This window comes from Solanum pennellii, chromosome 5 (assembly GCF_001406875.1).
Source record: "Solanum pennellii chromosome 5, SPENNV200".
Taxonomy (NCBI): Eukaryota; Viridiplantae; Streptophyta; class Magnoliopsida; order Solanales; family Solanaceae; genus Solanum; species Solanum pennellii.
Genome location: NC_028641.1, coordinates 52,208,543 through 52,227,713, shown reverse-complemented (window position 1 = coordinate 52,227,713; position 19,171 = coordinate 52,208,543).

The following is a 19,171-nucleotide window of genomic DNA, read 5'->3' as shown; positions in this document are numbered from 1 at the left end:
CCATAATTATTAGTTAGAGGCTTCATAGATGATCAATATAGTTGAGAAGTCTGTATTAATCATTTATTTTATTAAATATTTTAAAGACTTAAGTTGCCTATTTTATGGCAAATTGAATATATTATATTATTCAGAGTTTTCTATTGAGTTAAAGTTTTGTATTTCAGTTTCATAAAAATGTTATTCTTTTTTAAGCTTTTGCATGCTTAAGTTAGTCTTCCGCTTGTAGTCAGCCAGGATGAGGGTTCGCTTGGGGACCAACAATGGTTCTTGAGTGTCGACCACGTCCACGATGTAGACTCGGGTCGTGATACTCAGCCCCGACACAACCATAACCTACTCGTAGATTTATCTTGGGTCAGATATCTTGATTTGGTCCTAGATTATATTCTGTTTTTTAGGGTAAACAATAGAAATTCATTAGTTTATCACCCGAAAAGGGCCAAAAATATATTTTATCTTTAAGCCTTAGTGACATATTTTTGTTGCGTAATATATTATAGGTGAACCTTTAGTTCATCCACCTTATTCCAATACGGTGAGTGATGTCATCGTCAATCAACCTGTGTCCTTAAATAATAGACGGAAGATATTTAAAATCTTGAGTATGACTAGTGAATCAATCTTTCACTTTCATTTCCACCTCAAAAGTTATCACTGAACTTGCACTCCATATACAATCAATTCGGTGCAATTTAATTCCAAATATCTAATAGAAAAATCAAAAAATAAAACAAGAATACGAAAATAACTAGGCAAGAGGAACAAAATATCAAAATAAAATGTCAAAACAAGAACGATAGAACCTAAATGTAATCGAGGGTCGTCAAGATGATAAGGAATGATCGGACGATATCAAAATCATCAAAGTTCATCAAGCTGGTGGATCAAAGGAACTAGGTCACCCAAAAATTCATCGTCAAAAGGGTGTCATTTTACCGTTCATGTTGCTTCACAGATGCAAAACACACACACACAAAATGATAGAATACAAAATCGTAATAGATTGAAAGAAGTAAAGGAGGGATAGATATAAAGAGAGGGTGAGAGGGATCGAAGAAAAGGAGGGATAATATATAAAGAGAGGGTGCGAGAAATAGATGAAAAGGAGGGATAGATATAAAGAGAGGGTGAGAGGGATAGATATTCAGTGAAGTGATTGTTCTTGAAGACTGATATTCGAGAGACCCCTGCATATCAAGCACACTAATATTATGTGTACCTCTTTTTGATTATCTAAAGTCTTTTGTAAGCAATAGGTTTAGACCTATGCATATCAATTTGAACACATTTACAGCTTTCCTTAATGAGGTGTAAGCAAAGTTGTGCAGACTCTTCACTTTTGATGCCTTATCTTTGTTGGATTATCAAAAAATACACTACTTATGGAGAATCTTTCATGAAGCTGTTGACATATTTTAGGAGTCTGACTAACATAGAGTGCAAGCATAAAGGGAAAGTTGTAACCTTTCTCTTCTCTTGATTTTCATTTTTGTTCTTCTCCTGTGCTGAAAATGTGAACTCAATAAATGTTATTGTTCTCACAACCGTTCGAGATTTTTAATAGTGTACTTGGTAGTTAGTTAAAGATATTCATTAATTTGAATTTTGAATTATCAAGGTTTGGTATACAGTTTGTATCGTATAGGACTCTTCTAGGTATAGCTTTTGTATTCGCGTAGGAGTTAACCACATCAGTTCCTGTATTTTGTATCTATAAAAGAGCATGTTGTCTTTCATTATCATAGTAAGATCGATTTATCATGGTATCAGAGCGTTAGTAAACAATAACAAAATAATGACAGGAAAACAATAACGAAGCTGCCATTTCTCCATACACACTGCAAACAAGTGATAGCCCTGGAGTGTCTCTGGTCATATGTTTGCTCACACAAGATAACTATTCGATGTGGAGGAGGGCATGAGGAATTCCTTGTTGGATAAATCAAAGTTAGGCTTCGTTGATAGCAGTCTTCAGCGACCCATAGCAAACTCTGCAAACCAAGCTGCTTGGATTAAGGGAAATTCCATGGTAATATCTTGGCTTTTCAACTCTCTTCATCCCTCCTTTCAAAGTAGTGTAGCTTTTTTTTGATACGGCATGTGAACTTTGGAAAGATTTGGAGGAGCGATTTTCACAAGGGAATGCTACTCAAGTTCACTAGTTGAAGATGGAGATAGTAAAAACACAACAAGATGATCAAATAATGAGTGTTTACTACACAAGATTGAAGGGATTATGGGATGAGTATGGATCATATTCACAATTACCGAACTGCAGTTGTGGTGCTATTAAGGAATACATAGCAAAAGGGGAAAAAGAGAAGGTTCATTAATTTCTTATGGGATTGAATGACAAGTTTAATGTTGTTGGATCTCAAATTTTAAATATTGAACCATTACCAACTCTTGCTCATGTGTATGGATTAGTTACATAGGAAGAACGACAACAACAACTCACTACAAGCAAAGGAAATAATTTACTGGAGGGGGCGACATTTGCTTCAAAGAGGAACACCAAGAATTTCAACTCTCGCCAGTTGCCAAGTAATCGTGACTTCTCAAAACTATTTTGTGATAACTGCAAACTGTGAATGCACACCAAAGAAAAATGTTTTGAACTACATCGATATCCAGATTGGTGGGAAAACAATAGAAAAGGAAAGGGTATGTCAGCTAATTCCAGTTGAACATTAGAAGTTGAACGTGTCGAATCCTCCCCAATAAGTGGTTTATCAAAAGAACAATATAAACAACTCATGTTGCTTTTAAGCTGGATAACTCCAAGGGCATTTATTCAATGGCTAACTTTGCTTGTAAGGCTGTTACTTTTCCTGCCGCTAATTATGAATGGATATTAGATTCAAAAGCGTCAGATCGTATGACTTGTCAGAAGAATTTTTTGTCTCATGAAAGAAAGCTCTACAATTAGTACTCTTTTAGTCGTTGCAGTTGCGAGTAATTGGGATCTCCATCACCTGGATGTGCATAATGCTTTTATTCATGGAGATTTACATGAAGAAGTTTGCATGCAACCACCACCTGGATATTTGTCGGCTGAAGATAATAGAGTTTGTCGCCTTCGTCGGTCACTTTATGGATTAAATCAAGCCTTAAGGTAGTGGTTTGCTAAGTTTTCTACGGCAATTTTAAGGTTTGGCTTTACACAATCCAAGGCTGACACTTCTTTATTTTTTTATCGACGAGGAAATTCTTTTGCAGGTACTCTTGTATGTGTAGATGATGTTATTGTTGCCACCAATGATTCGTTCGATTCGAAATATTTGAAAGGCTACTTAGCATCCTGGTTTCCTATAAAAGATTTGGGTCCTCTTAAGTATTTTCTTGGTCTAGAAGTAGCTTGCAGTTCAAATGGAATAGTTCTTTCACGGAGAAAGTACACGCTGGATATTTTAAAAGAAATGGGCATGCTGGCATCTAGACCAATAAAATTTCCCATGGAGCATCATCAACGTTTATCTTTGGATGAAAGTCTTATCTTCTAGACCCTGAGCCTTTTTGCAGATAGTTGGGAGGCTGATTTTTTTTATTTGAACGACCCTTGTGGTGGGTCAGGGGCTAAGCAACACCCCCAGGCCCTATCATTAATAAAAGAAATTTTTACAAGAAGGGGGGCATAAACCTTACCTTCTATCCTATGGTGAGTATAGAGATGGCTTACCTACTAAGGTTAGTCAACTCAACCTCTTACATTGAGATGAAATCTATAGAAACTCTAACATAAATTTTCTAAGAAAACATAAATAAGGAGACTCTCCCTTTACATATAAAGAAAACCTATTAGAATAATTGACTATATTCTATGAATATGATTAATCTAATTGTCCAATTGTAAGCTGGATATATTTTCCTCATCTTTGCTAAATCTGATCATCTTCAGTTGCTGGCTTTTCTGTGTCTCTCACCTTCCTTGCTAGCTGTAGTTGTAGTAATACAAAACTACTACTTGATATTGCATCTTCTTATTGCCTGCTACCTTTTAACCTGCATCAACATATACCATACAATACAAATATATGATATACTCTATAGACTGGACAGTCAAGGAGGTTGTTTAATCCTCCTCATTTTCCTGTGTCTGAAGTTTGGCACACCCATTTTCTCCAGAAAATAACTTCCTTTTGCATTCTGTGGAAGCTGGTTATAAGTGTAATAATGTTGTATGATGTCCTGATTATGACTATGTTTGGCTAGTATATCTGTTGTGTCCTGATTATGACTATGTTTGGCTAGTATATCTGTTGTATTGTTAGCTTTCCTGTAAACATGTATACAAGAAAATACAGTACATTGATTAGTAAGTAATTGAAGGTGTTTAACTAACCTTTGTATTCTCCAAGGAGGCTTATCCTTTTGTAATAACAACTTTGTCAATAACCCTGAATCAACTTCAAGAATAATATTTCTAAAACCATGATGAATACACCAATTCAGTCCATATGTAGCAGCTTGTACCTCTGCCTGATTGTTTGAGCCTTCTCCAAAGGGAATAGAGAAGGCATATATGATATTACCATAATCATTCCTAAGAATGCCACCTCCTCCAATCTTCCCTAGATTATTCAGAGCACTACCATCTGTATTCAATTTATATTTGGTAGTAGGAGGTGGTTTCCAGGTGACTATTTTAACCTTTATATCATGTTTGCATTTTTCAAGTAAATCTACCAGATCAGTCCATTTCCCTGGCCATTGAATATTTGGATAAACAGAATATAGAAACATAAGAACATCCTTATGAATAAAGTATTTGACTTTAAAGCTACTGGAACTATTTCCTCCATATTTAACAGAACATCTATTTTTCCACAGGTTCCAGCAAATCACAATAGGAAAATTCTGATAATATCTCTATGTGCCTCATTTTTCCCTTTGGTGCTACACCAATGAATTAACCTATTACTCAAAGTAGTCTGTTGAATATTGATTCCCATAGTATTGGAAAAGTAATTCCATATATGTTGTGCAAAATGTCCTTGCATGAAAATATGTTCTACATCATCCCAACCTTGATTCCTATAACAGTAGCACTTAACAGGTTCCACTCGAAAGTTTGCCATATTTTCATTCGTTGGTAACTTTAGTTTTAAAGCTCTCCAAAGAAGAAATGACATTTTAAAAGGCACCTTTTGTGCCAAATAAGCTTATTAACAACATCATCATTCCCTCTAAATCTGCAAATTTCCAAGGCTGATGTACAAGTGAAATTACCAGATTCAGTAGGTTTCCATACTACTATATCCTTGTCTTCATTATGGTATTGAAATCTGATGTTCAAGATCATAGGAATTATTAAAGGATGAACTTGCTGTCTCAATTTCCTTTCATTCCAATTACCATTGATCAGAAACTTTTTAACAGTGTCATTATTGAAACAAGAGATATTATTATTGTACTTAGGCAAAGCTCCAATTCCTAACCAATCATCCTAACAGAATGAACAACTGCCAGAGTTAATTTTCCACTTAATATGTTCTTCCACTTTATGTTTATTCTTCATCATATATTTCCAAATCAATGATTGAACATTCTCAAACTTCCTTGCAACTGGATTAGCTCTTGGACAATATTTAGCTTGAAGAAATGTTGTCCAAATGGAATTTTTGGATCTAAAGAGCCACCATTGTTTGTATTGTAAAGCAGTACATATATCAGTAAGCCTTCTAATCCCTACTCCCCTTGGGAGGCTGATTTATCTCTCTGTTACTGGGCCTGATATTTGTTATTCAGTTCATTTGTTATCTCAATTCATGTGTTGGCCTCGACAGAATCACTGGTTAGCTGCTCTTCGAATATTGCGTTATTTAAAGCTTGCACCAGGACAATGCATTTTATTTTCAATATCAAGTCCTCTGTATATTAAAGGATTTTGTGATTCAGATTGGGCAAGTTGTCCACTCACGCGTCGCTCAACCAATGGGTATATCATATTTCTTGGTCATTCACCTATTTCATGGAAGAGCAAGAAACAAGTTACAATGTCACGTTCTTCCGCTGAAGCAGAATATCGTTCCATGGCAACAACTGCTTGTGGGATTATTTTGTTACAATAATTACTATCAGACTTACTTAGATGTCCTCATCTGGATCAAGTTCCTTGATATTGTTATAGTAAAACGTCACATCATATTGTCAATAATCAAGTTTATCATGAACAGACTAAAAATATTGAGGTGGACTGTCATTTTGTTCGGGACTGTATTCAACGTGGTTTGTTGGTCTGTCATCACATTTCAACACAACATCAACTTGATGATGTTTTTACTAAAGCTTTAGGTGCACACCATTTCAAAATATTGATTGCCAAGTTGGGCATTCGGGACCTCCATGCTCCAACTTGAGGGGGCGTAATAGTATACTTGGTAGTTAGTAATAGATATGCATTAATTTGAATGTTGAATTATCAAGATTTGGTATACATTTTGTATCATATAGGACTCTTCTAGGTATAGAGTTTGTATCTCGTAGGAGTTAACCACATCAGTTCCTATATTTTGTATCTATAAAAGAGCACCTTGCTCTTTAATTATAATAATAAGATCGATTCTCTGTTTTACCACGTTTATTAATTTTCTTTCTTTTTTCCTCGGTCCTTGAAGTTTGCATCTCCCGGACTGCTTCTATCACTTACTGTTGTTGGAAATCACTAGTTATTTTTCTTTTAGAAGTCAAAGGTGATCACCATTTTGTCTGGACCTCTTTTTGCATCCTGTCATTTCCATTCTTCACTTCTTTTTTGTTCTCTGTTATTGCTTGTTGTGGTTCCTAGTTGTTGATTTTTGTCATTGTGATCGGAAACCATTCTACATTATGCGTCCCATTTAGAGAAGTGCCAGTTTCCTCTAGGATGACCTTTTTTTATTTTGAAAACGTCACAAGTGCTCTGCTCACCTTCCTCTTACTTCCATTACCATTCGTAACTCCTATATACAGTGCAAGAGAAATTCAAAGAGGGATCCAGAAAAGTATTCTACTCTCCAAAAGGGGCATTTATTCTTAATGTGAGATTTCTTGATTCAGATATGAATTTAATCGACCCCCAACAGATATCGAACACCAGGTGAGAGAAAAAATTAAAAAAATTGCAACGTCTTTGACCACACACCATTTTCAGGCATTATATCTTTAATTATATTCCATTGAAAAAGAAAAAATGCAGAGATATTCAGTGCAAAGCTCGTGGCGAAATTAGTTGAATTCCTTGAATAGACATTGAACTCAAGCATCAAAATCACAGTAGACAAATAAATATATCAATCAATCAACTACATATTTTGATACTGAAACATATAGGCTCCTGAAAAGATTGAGAACAAGAACAAAATATACATAACACAGACAAGTTTAGTATTCTACCAATCCAAAATGAAATTTTACACTATTGAGTCATTTAGAAGGTAGCAAATTATATATAATCTATGTTCTTGATATGACTTGCATGAACTTAATTAAAAGGCAAAACTAGACTCCTTTAATTTCCTTTATATACACCATACAAGGATGAAGTTGAAAAGACTGTGCAAATGGAAGATTCATTTGATGTTCATACCATAAACCTTTTCGAAGTGAACCAGCATGAGAGGGACAATGAAGATGGTATTTTTTTCGATGCGTATAGCAGTGGTAAATATATAGCACAAACATGTTGCCCTAAGGCCTTCTGAGGACTTAACTGGGATATCTGTGGAGACTCTAAGATATAATATGAAGACAAGCCACTAAACTGGACACCACTGGAATTTGGTAATAAAAAAAGATGTATACAACTAGAAGACAAAGAATTAAAGGCGATGGTCAGACTACAACATTTTATAAATAGGCAAAGCCTGTAGAGAGTACACAATTTTTATTGTATAGAACATATATAACCTACAGAAAAGAAAACTACAATCGACTACTAAATAATAATATAGCTTCTTTCTAATAACTAGCACTACCAGTTCGAATTACAATATTGTATATAGAGAAATACAAACAACTAAGATGTATCCTCCAATACTTGAACTTTCGGGAATGCTACTTTACTGTATTTTCCTAGTCCTTGCTTGTTTTGATTCTAGACAGTCTCAAGTCCTTCACAAGTACAACATCTAGATCAGCCTTGTCTTCCTAGCCCTTGAGATCCCTCTCACGCTGATCATCTGGTTCCATTGTTGCCAATGCTGAAGTTGTGCCATCACCTTTTTTTGCCTTGTGTTCCTTGTACTTAGTAGGCCTCCGACGACCCTGTTTTTTTGGATGCTCCAAATCCTCCTCTTTTTCCTTGTGTTGCTGCTTCTTTTGTGTATTTGACGAACTCCCCCTTCTTTTGATCTTTCCTTTCCTCTTTGAATTTGAGTTTTCGTTGTCACCAGAAAGCAAAAATCGTCCTCCATCAATTAAAACAATTTTCCCCCTTTCACACATCTTTTCCAGATGATGTTTCAGCACTTCCGTATGAGCCATTGGCAAACTATCATTATTTTTCATAATAAACTCAGATATCAAGTCTTCATTTTAGAACCCTCTTCTTCATCCAATTCTTGCAATTCCTTTTCAATCATCTACACAAAACAAAACATTCAATTAGACTATAAACATCTGACTTACATCGTTAATTAACCAAATACAGAAGAGTTAATCCCTCCATAAAATTTAAATCAATAAGCAAAGAACTAATTCTTATTCAATAATCAGCTATAGGTTTTTCAAAACATAGAAAAAAAATAAATGGGATTAGTTAAAACTTTCTGCAAATCAGTTAATTCTAACCCAAAAAAACACATACACAAACTTTGGAGTAAAAATGAACTACCCAAGCATAAGGAGGATGATCGGGGTTAGTATGAAGATGAGACATAAAACGATCAACGTGTTGTTGAAGAATCGAATTATGGGTCTTTGATAATGGCGCATTTGGTTCACAGTTGAACATTTTAACAATTCCTTCTCTCAATTTGTCCATGGCTTTCTCCAGATTCTTCTTCTACAACAACTTAGGATTTTCACAAGTTTTTTTTGGTGTGTTGACTTGGCTGGTAGTATTCCCTATTTATAAAAGTTTTTTGGGCGGTTGGGTTGGAAAATTTGAATATTTTTTGGGGAGTTTGGGGGATGATTTTATTTTTTTTAAATATGTATTTTCAAAAAGATACTTCATGTATCATCTCAAAATAAAATCATTTATTGAAAAATAAACAGAATTATACTCAAATTCCCGTTAAAACAGTCCAGAAATTTGAATTTTTTAGTGGTTTTGGATGATGGTATTTTTTTTATAAAAGACACCCGTTATTCGAAAATCATTTATTTGAAAAAAGACACTTCGTTATTTGAAAATCATTTGTTTGAAAAATGACATTTCATTATTTGAAAAAAAAATCTTCGATTTGTCATTAAAACTACTGAAAATTTCTCCAAATAATGAAATAACACCATTCATTTCGTCTTTCAAAAATTCTAATGTGCAATAGAAGTAACAAAAATAGAAGAATATAAGGAGAAAACCATGGAAAAATTGAGAGAAAGGACTATGAAAATGTCCAATAGAGATCCCAATGCGCCATTACTAGAGACCCAGACTTCGATTTTTCAACAACACCTTGATCATTTTATGTATGGTCTTCAGACTACACCTGATCATCATCCTTACGCTTGCATAATTCATTTTTACTCTAAAGTTTGCATTTTTTTTGTAAGAACTAACTGATCTGTAGAAAGTTTTAACTAATCCTATTTATTTTTTTGAATTTTTGAATAAAAAAATTAAAGTTGACTATTAGATAAAAATGAGTTCTTTTGTTATTGTTTTCATTTTTGAGGAGGGGTTACCTCTTCTAAATTTGGTTGATTAGCGATGTAACTTAAGACCCTTGTGGCCAGGCCTTGTGTGGCTATAGTCTAATCCAATCCTTTCTTTTGTTATAGATGATTGAAAAGGCGTTTCAGGAATTAGATGAAGAAATGGGGTTCCAATGATGAGTCGATATCTAGTTTATCAAGAAAGAGTATGATAGTTTGTCAAGGGCTCATAGAACCCTCTGCAGAAACATCATTTGCAGAAGATGTGTGAGAAGGGAGAAGTACTTATGATTGATGGAGGATGGTTTTTTGCTTTTAGCTAACAACAAAAACCAGAACCCAAAGAGAAAAGGAAAGACCAGAAGAATGGGGGAATTCATCAATTACACAAAAAAAGGGCAACAAAAGGAAAAGGATCCTCGACGTGAGGTGCATTTGGAGCAACCAATAAAGTAGTGTCGTGGGAAGCTTTCTAAGTACAAGGAGGATGGGGACAAAATAGATTACGGCACAATTTCATCTTTTGCAACAAAGGAACCAGAATATCAATGTCGTGAGAAGGCTCTCAAGGGCCAGGAGGAGGAGTTGATCCAGATATCACACTTATGAAGGACTTGAGATCATCTTAGAAGAAACAAAACCATCTAGGGCTAGGAAGACATAGGAAGGGACAGAAAAGTGATGATTGTAGTTCCTTGTATTTTTATTTATGATTAATTGTTGTAAGTGGTTTGTATGATGTTTTACTTCATCCATTAATTCTTTTACCATAAAAAATAGGATTAATTCTAGTTTATCACATAGGTTTGCTGCAAAAAAAAGTATTCTTTTATAGTAGTTTCATTTTGAGTGCTTACAATTAAATCTTTCATTATGATAAATTGTTGTAAGTGAATTGAATGAAACTTTGCTTCATCCTTAATCTTATTTTGAAAAAATTAGGGTTGATTGAGGAAATCATACATGCATCTTAGCTAGAACAATCAATGTAACCCCACAAGTAGGGTCTACTGATGACATAATATATCACTCGTTGCCTCTATCATTGAGGGGTATAGAGGTTAGATAACCTCTCGTCAAAAAAAATGTAACCAACACATGAAAGTAAGAAAGAAAAAGAGACAATAGAATAAAAATGTATAAATAAGTGTAACAATATATATAAGTGTACATTGAAGAAAAATAAACTACTCAATACTTAAATCAAGAAGTAGGACAACACTAACATATCTACTAGCTTTCTATCTTAATCATCTACCATCATATCTCTTTATATAAGGTCATATCCTTAGTTAGTTGAATTTGTATCATGTCCTTCCAAATCAACTCCCTTAATTCCTTCAACTATACTACATATACCCACCTAACTCCTACTACGTACAACCAATTTGTCATACATCCTCACAATTCTTATTCTCACAGAGGCTAGCCCCTTCTGTAATATAACTTCATTCATAATCATATCTCTCCTAGTATGTCTACATATTCATTCGAGCATTTTCATTTCCATTGCCTTCATCATCCTAATACAATAGTTTTAGTCAAACCGCCACACTATCTAACTTATATTTAAGCCTTAGTAACATATCCTTATCGCATAGTATACTAGCGGTGAACCCTCATTTTATCCATCTAATTCCAATATGGTGTGTGACATCTTCGCCAATCAAACCGTCTCCTTAAACCGTCTCCTTGATTATGACTAGTGCATCAATCTTCACTTTTATTTCCACCTCCCGAGTATTACTGAAATTGCACGCCATGTACAATCAATTCATTGCAATTTAATTCTGAATATCTAATAGAAACTTCAAACACTAAAATAACTAGGCAAGAATAATATAATATCTAAATAAGGTATCAAACCAAGAATGATAGAACCTGGGTGTAATCGAGAGCCATCCAGATGATTAAGGAATAATCAGAAGATGTCAAAATCATCGAAGTTCATCAAGCGGGTAGATTAGAGGAACTAGGTCACCCCAAAAATTCATCGTCAAAAAGGGTTTCATTTTACCATACATGTTGATTCGCATATGCAAAACATGCACATACACAAAGCGATAGAAGAGGAAAGTGTATATATTGAATGAAGTAAAGGGGCGATCTACGATACTTGACTCCAACCAAAAAGTAGAAGAAGATGAGGGAAAAATATAGATAGAGAGAGAGAGAGAGAGAGAGATGGGCTGATAGAGATAAAGAGAGAGAGGGGGTGCGATAGGGAGAGAAATAAAGAGAACAAGGAGCCCTTATTACGTGAAATTAACTTTATTGTTGTACATTCTAATTTTTTTAATAAAATTCACTTTATTGTCGTACATTCTAATTCTAATTCCCTCATATCTCTGTGTATCTATATGTAAATTCATTCATTTTAAAGATATTAATAAATAATGATCATTTAAATAACGATATATGTTTTGGGTAGATAGATATAGACCATGTTGTGGTATTAATTGCAATTTGTCAATTAATTTTAGAGATATGAAGAAAAATAATTTATGAAGTGATAATATATACAGTTGGCCAATCTATAAGAATATTTATATCTAATAGTGGTATTGAATAGAATATTGAACAATAACCAAAAGCCCCGACAACACCATAAGGGATGAATACAAGGCATTCAAGATGAGTTTTTCAGCGAATACACAATCATAGTACCAAAATTTGCATAAGTCATGTACTCAGCCCTGACAATACCATTACCCACTCATAGCTTTATCTTGGGCCAGTTATCTTAATTTGGGACTAGTTTGTATTCTCTTTTCAGGGTAAACTTTAGAAATCCATTAGTTTATACTCGGAAAAGGGCCAAAGATATATTTTTATCTTTAAGCCATAGTGACATACATCACATAATAAACTAGAGGTGAAGCCTTGTTTTATCCACCTCATTCTAGTACGGTGTGTGTCATCGTCATCAATCAACTAGTCTCCTTAAATTATAGACTGAAGATATTTAAAATCACGAGTACAACTAGTGATTAATCTTCACTTTTATTTCCACCTCATGAGTTATCCCTGAACTTGTACTACATTTCCAATCAACTCGATGCAATTTAATTCAGAATATCTAATAGAAACATAAAACAATAAAACATGAATACTAAAATAACTAGGCAAGACAAACAAAATATCAAAACAAGAACGTTAGAACCAGGGTGTAATAGAGAACTGTCCAAAGTATAAGGAATGATTAGACGATGTCAAAATCATCAAAGTTCATCAAGCGAGTGGACCAAAGAAACTAGGTCATCCCAAAATTCATCAAGAAGGATTTAGTTTTACAGTTTATGTTGCTTCGCAGATGAAAACACACACATACACAAAGCGATAGAAGAGGACAAAATTTTTGTGGCCCTAATAGTTAAACATTATTTGATAACAATATCCCTTTTGGCTGTTCTTGCATGCTCTTCATTTTTGATTTTTCAACAACCACTCACAAATTAAACAAGAACAAACTAGTTAGGTTCAATCATTTTTTTTCCTTTAAAAAATATCTACATTTGTCATCGTCATCAATCAACTAGTCTCCTTAAATTATAGACTGAAGATATTTAAAATCACGAGTACAACTAGTGATTAATCTTCACTTTTATTTCCACCTCATGAGTTATCCCTGAACTTGTACTACATTTCCAATCAACTCGATGCAATTTAATTCAGAATATCTAATAGAAACATAAAACAATAAAACATGAATACTAAAATAACTAGGCAAGACAAACAAAATATCAAAACAAGAACGTTAGAACCAGGGTGTAATAGAGAACTGTCCAAAGTATAAGGAATGATTAGACGATGTCAAAATCATCAAAGTTCATCAAGCGAGTGGACCAAAGAAACTAGGTCATCCCAAAATTCATCAAGAAGGATTTAGTTTTACAGTTTATGTTGCTTCGCAGATGAAAACACACACATACACAAAGCGATAGAAGAGGACAAAATTTTTGTGGCCTTAATAGTTAAACATTATTTGATAACAATATCCCTTTTGGCTGTTCTTGCATGCTCTTCATTTTTGATTTTTCAACAACCACTCACAAATTAAACAAGAACAAACTAGTTAGGTTCAATCATTTTTTTTCCTTTAAAAAATATCTACATTTGTGAAATATTAATATTCCCTCCAATTGATATTATCCACCTTTATATAATTTTAATACATTTTTAAAAAAAAAATATACCTTGTACTTCCTCATATTTATTTTATTTATCAAATTGATAGATCGAAAGAAGAAGAGGAGGGATAAATATATAGAGGGGAGGAGAGGTGAGAGAGAGGGAGGGTGTGTGTGTGATAGGTAACAAATGAAATCACTTAATTATCGTATATTCTAATTTTAATGCCATCATATCTCTACGTATGTAAATTCATTGTTAAAATATTAATAAATAATGATCATTCAAATTACAATATATGTTCTGGGTAGATGGATATAGACCATGTTGTGGTATTAATTGCAATTCCTTAATTACTTCTAGAGTTATGAAGAGAAATAATCTATGAAGATATAATATATACAATCGGCTGATCTGATAAGAATAATATATGTAATAGTGGTATTTAATAGAATATTGACGTCAGTGTATACAAAATATTAAAGGGTGAAAATCATTTTCACACCCCAACTTCGCTTTAAAAATAAAACTCACCTCTCAACTTTGATCAATAATCAAACTCCTTGGCAACAACATTAGGGATGAATATAAGGTTTCAGGACGAGTGTTTCACCAAATACACTGTAATACCAAAATATGCACAAGTCATGTACTAAGCCCCGATAGCACCATAACCCACTCGTAGACTTATCTTGGGTCACATATCTTGATTTGGGCCTAGACCGGTTCTCTTTTTAGGGTAAACAACAAAAATTCATTAGTTTATTACCTAATTACTTTATCTTTTCCCTTCAATTTTCATTATTATGAATCCTATCATAAATTGAACATCAAATATATGTATCTCTTGCGTGATCAGATACATATTAGATAGATGGATATCATTTAGTGTGTCTAATAAAGAAAGCATAACCATTAATAAGAAAGCAATATAAAGTCTACAAGAAAGAAACAAAAACAACAATAAACACAATAAGTGACCTATGGCAAGAACTACAAATCAGTACTATGACATATTCGGAAGGCATGATAACACACTACCCCTAAACTTTTTAAGCAGTCAAAATGAAAACTATATAATCCAAGAATTCATTTTTCCCGTGTTATTATCCGCCCGATAAGAAGCTCTACTTCTGTATCTAGTATTATGTTCTTGATAAATTGACTTGATAAAATGAGCATTACTATTCAAGGAGTTATTTTTTGTTAATTAAATTACACATACTGATAGGTCTCATTTCAGAAAAATGTTGAGGGGAATATACTTTAGGATTCATAGCAATGTTAGTATGAGTTAACCATGACGACTTATACCACAAAAAAGGGTTGTAACCTGTAAGGCATAAGTAGATTAAGGATACAATCTATCGTATTTGGGAATTCATGCTTAGCATGATCGTGGAACTTGTAAAAGATTTTATTTGCATATTAACATACTTGGAATTTATTAATTTAATGTTTGAGGTTCATTTTACATTAAACGTTTACGATCGTAATACTTTGGGAAGAATTTCATTCATATTCATGATATTAGACATCTCGAACTAACTATAGAATCAGATTCAACAATATCTAAATCAAAAATGACTCGACTTTAAGACAAACATATACAAGTAAGGGACATACCAAACGCCTCAATCATTAGAAGTAGAGTATTTACAAGCCTGATAGAACTTTGTTGTGAGTACATCACACCCCGGGGCACTATGAGGATCCATAGTCATGAGATTGCTCTTGATATTATTCTCTGTTGGAAGATCACTCAAAATATCCTCTTCCACTTTCAGATATAAAACATGGTCTTAGCTTAGCTTTATTGAGATTAGCTCTTTTTTCAGGACTGTTGTTGGTCTTCATAGCATGTTCCTCCGGAGTGATGACATTATGTCCATAGGTACTTACAGATCATCTGTTAAAATGAGTTGTAGCCAAATGAGTCACACATGTTCATAGTGAAGTGATTGTTCTATAACACTAATATTAGATAGACGCCTGCATATCAAGCATCCTAATATAATTTTTAATTTAAACATAATTGACAAAATGTTTTTGAAGACTGATCATAGAATTATTGTATGCTTTTTGATTAGCTTAAGTCTTCCGAAAGAAATAGAGTTATACCCATGCATATCAGTTTAAACTCATTTATAGCTTTCCTCAAATGAGGTGCAAGCTAAGTTGTGCGGACTCTTCACTTTTGATGCCTTATCTGTGTCGGATTCTCCAAAAATACACTACTTATGGAGAATCCGTCATGCACCTGTTGACATTTTTTTAAGATACCGAGCAACATAGAGAGCAAGCATAACATGAACTGTTACCAAGATTGGGATAGATCTAACCTTTTTTCTTCTCTTGCTCTTCATTTTTGTTCTTCTACTGTGCTGAAAATGTACTGATCCCAAAAATGTTGTTGTTCTCACAACCATTCGAGATTTATTTTCCTTTTTCCTCACTTCTTGAACTTTGTATCTCCCCGACTGCTTCTATCACTTAGTGTTGATGGGAATCACTAGTTATTTTCTTCTAGCAGCCAAAGGTGATCACCCTTGTATCTGGACCTCTTTTTGTGTCCTGTCATTTCCATTCTTCACTTCTTTTTTGTTCTCCGATATTGCTTGTTGAGGTTCCTGGTTATTGTGTCTTTTCATTGTGATCGGAAACCATTTTTCATTATGCGTCCGATAAAGAAGTGCCAGTAACTTCTAGGATGTCATTCTTTTCTTTTGAAAATGTCACAAGTACTCTGCTCACCTTCCTCTTACTTCCATTACCATTCGCGACTCCTATATACAATGCTAGGGATCCACACAAGTACTCTACTCTCCAAAAGGGGCATTTATTCTTAATGTGAGATTTCCTGATTCAGATATGAATTTAATTGACCCCCAACAGATATCGAACACAAGGTGAGAGAACAAATTAAAAAAATGGAACATCTTTGACCATACACCTTTTTCAGGCATTATATCTATGATTATATTCCATTGAAAAAGAAAAACTGCATAGATATTCAGTGCAAAGCTCTTGGACAAATTAGTTGAATTCCTTGAATAGACATAGAACTCAAGCATCAATATCACAGTAGACAAGTAAATATATCAATCGATCAACTACATATTTTGATACTGAAACATGTAGGCTCCTGAAAAGATTGAGAACAAGAACAAAATATACATACAAGGACAAGTTTAGTATATTAACAATCCAAAATTAAGTTTTGCACAATCGAGTCATTTAGAAGGTAACAAACTACATATAATCTATGTTCTTGATATGACCTGCATGAACTTATTAAACAAGAAAAACTACACTCCTTTATTTTCCTATATATACATCATACAAATGGAAGGTTCATTTGATGTTTTTACCATAAAGTTTTTTGAAGTGAACTAGCATGAGAGGGACAATGAAGATGGTATTTTTTTCGATGCGTATAGCAGTGGTAAACACATTGCACAACATGTTGCCCCAAGACCTTCTAAGGACTTAACTAGGATATCTATGGAGACTCTAAGATATAGTATGGAGAATAGCCACTAAATTGGACACCACTGGAATTTGGTATTTAAAAGATGTACACAACTACAAGACAGAGAATTAAAGGCGATGGTTCAGACTACAAGATTTTATATATAGGCAAAGCCTGTAGAGAGTACCCAATTTTTATTGTATAGACCATATATAACTTACATAAAAGAAAACTACAATCGACTAGTAAATAATAATATAGTTTCTTTCTAATAACTAACACTACTAGTTCGAATTTCAATATTGTATATAGAGAAATACAAACAACTATGATGTATCCTCCAACACTTGAACTTCCGGGAATGCTACTTCACTGTGCCTTCCTAGTCCTTGCTCGTTTTGCTTCTTCTAGACAGTCTCAAGTCCTTCACAAGTACAAAATATAGATCAACATTGTCTTCCTGGCCCTTGAGAGTCCTCTCACGCTGAACATCTGGTTCCGTTGTTGCCAATGCTGAAGTTGTACCATCACCTTTTCAGGCCCCGTCTTCCTTGTTCTTAACAGACCTCCCACGACCCTGTTTTCTTGGATGCTCCAAATCCACCTCTTTTTCCTTTTACTTCTGTTTTTTTGTGTATTTGACAAACTCCCCCTTCTCTTTCTCTTTCCTTTTCTCTTTGGATTTGAGTTTTCGCTGTCATCGGGAAGCGAAAATCGTCCTCCGTCAATCATAACAATTTCCCCCCTTTCACACATCTTCTCAGTATTGTCATATGAGCCTTGGCAAACTGTCATTATTTTTCATGATAAACTTAGATATTGAATCTTCATTAGAACCCTCTTCTTCGTCCATTTTCTGCAACGCCTTTTCAATCATCTATCACTAAACAAAACATTCGATTAGACTATAACCATTTGTACATCATTAATTAACAAAATTAAGAAGAGCTAACTCCTAAAAATTGAAATATATTACCAAAGAACTCATATTAATCCAAATAATCAACTATAATATTTTCAAAATTTTGAAAAAACAGATAAATGAGATTAGTTAAAACTTTCTAAAAATCAGTTAATTCTAAAAAAAAAACGCATACTTTAGTGAAAAAATGAACTACCCAAGCATAAGGAGGATGATCAAGGGTAGTCTGAAGACCAGACATAAAACAATCAACTTGCAGTTGAAGAATCAAATTCTGGGTATCTGATAATGGCGCATTTGGTTCAATGCTGGACATTTTAACAATTCCTTCTCTAAATTTGTCCATGGCTTCTCCAAATTCTTCTTCTTATAGAACAACTTAGTGATTTCACAATTTTTTTTTGTGTGTTGACAAATAAATCATTACCGGTAGTATTCCCTATTTATACAAGTTTTGGGCGGTTGGGTTGAGAAATTTGAACTTTTTTTTACTGTTCTTGGGGATGATTTTATTTTTAAGAAAATATTTATATGTATTTTTAAAAAGAACTTAATGTATTATTTCAAAATAAAATCATTTATTTGAAAACGCAAGACAAAAATATCTAAAAATTCTTGTTAAAACAGTTGAAAATTTCTCCAAATTAAAAATGAAATAACACCAATCAATGATCTATCAAATCATTAAAATAATTTCGAAAATTCTAATGTGCAATAGAAGTAACAAAAATAGAAGAAGAAGAAGAAGAAGAAGAAGAAGAAGAAGAAGAAGAAGCAGAAGAAGAAGAAGAAGAAGAAGAAGAAGAAGAAGAAGAAGAAGAAGAAGAAGAAGAAGAAGAAGAAGA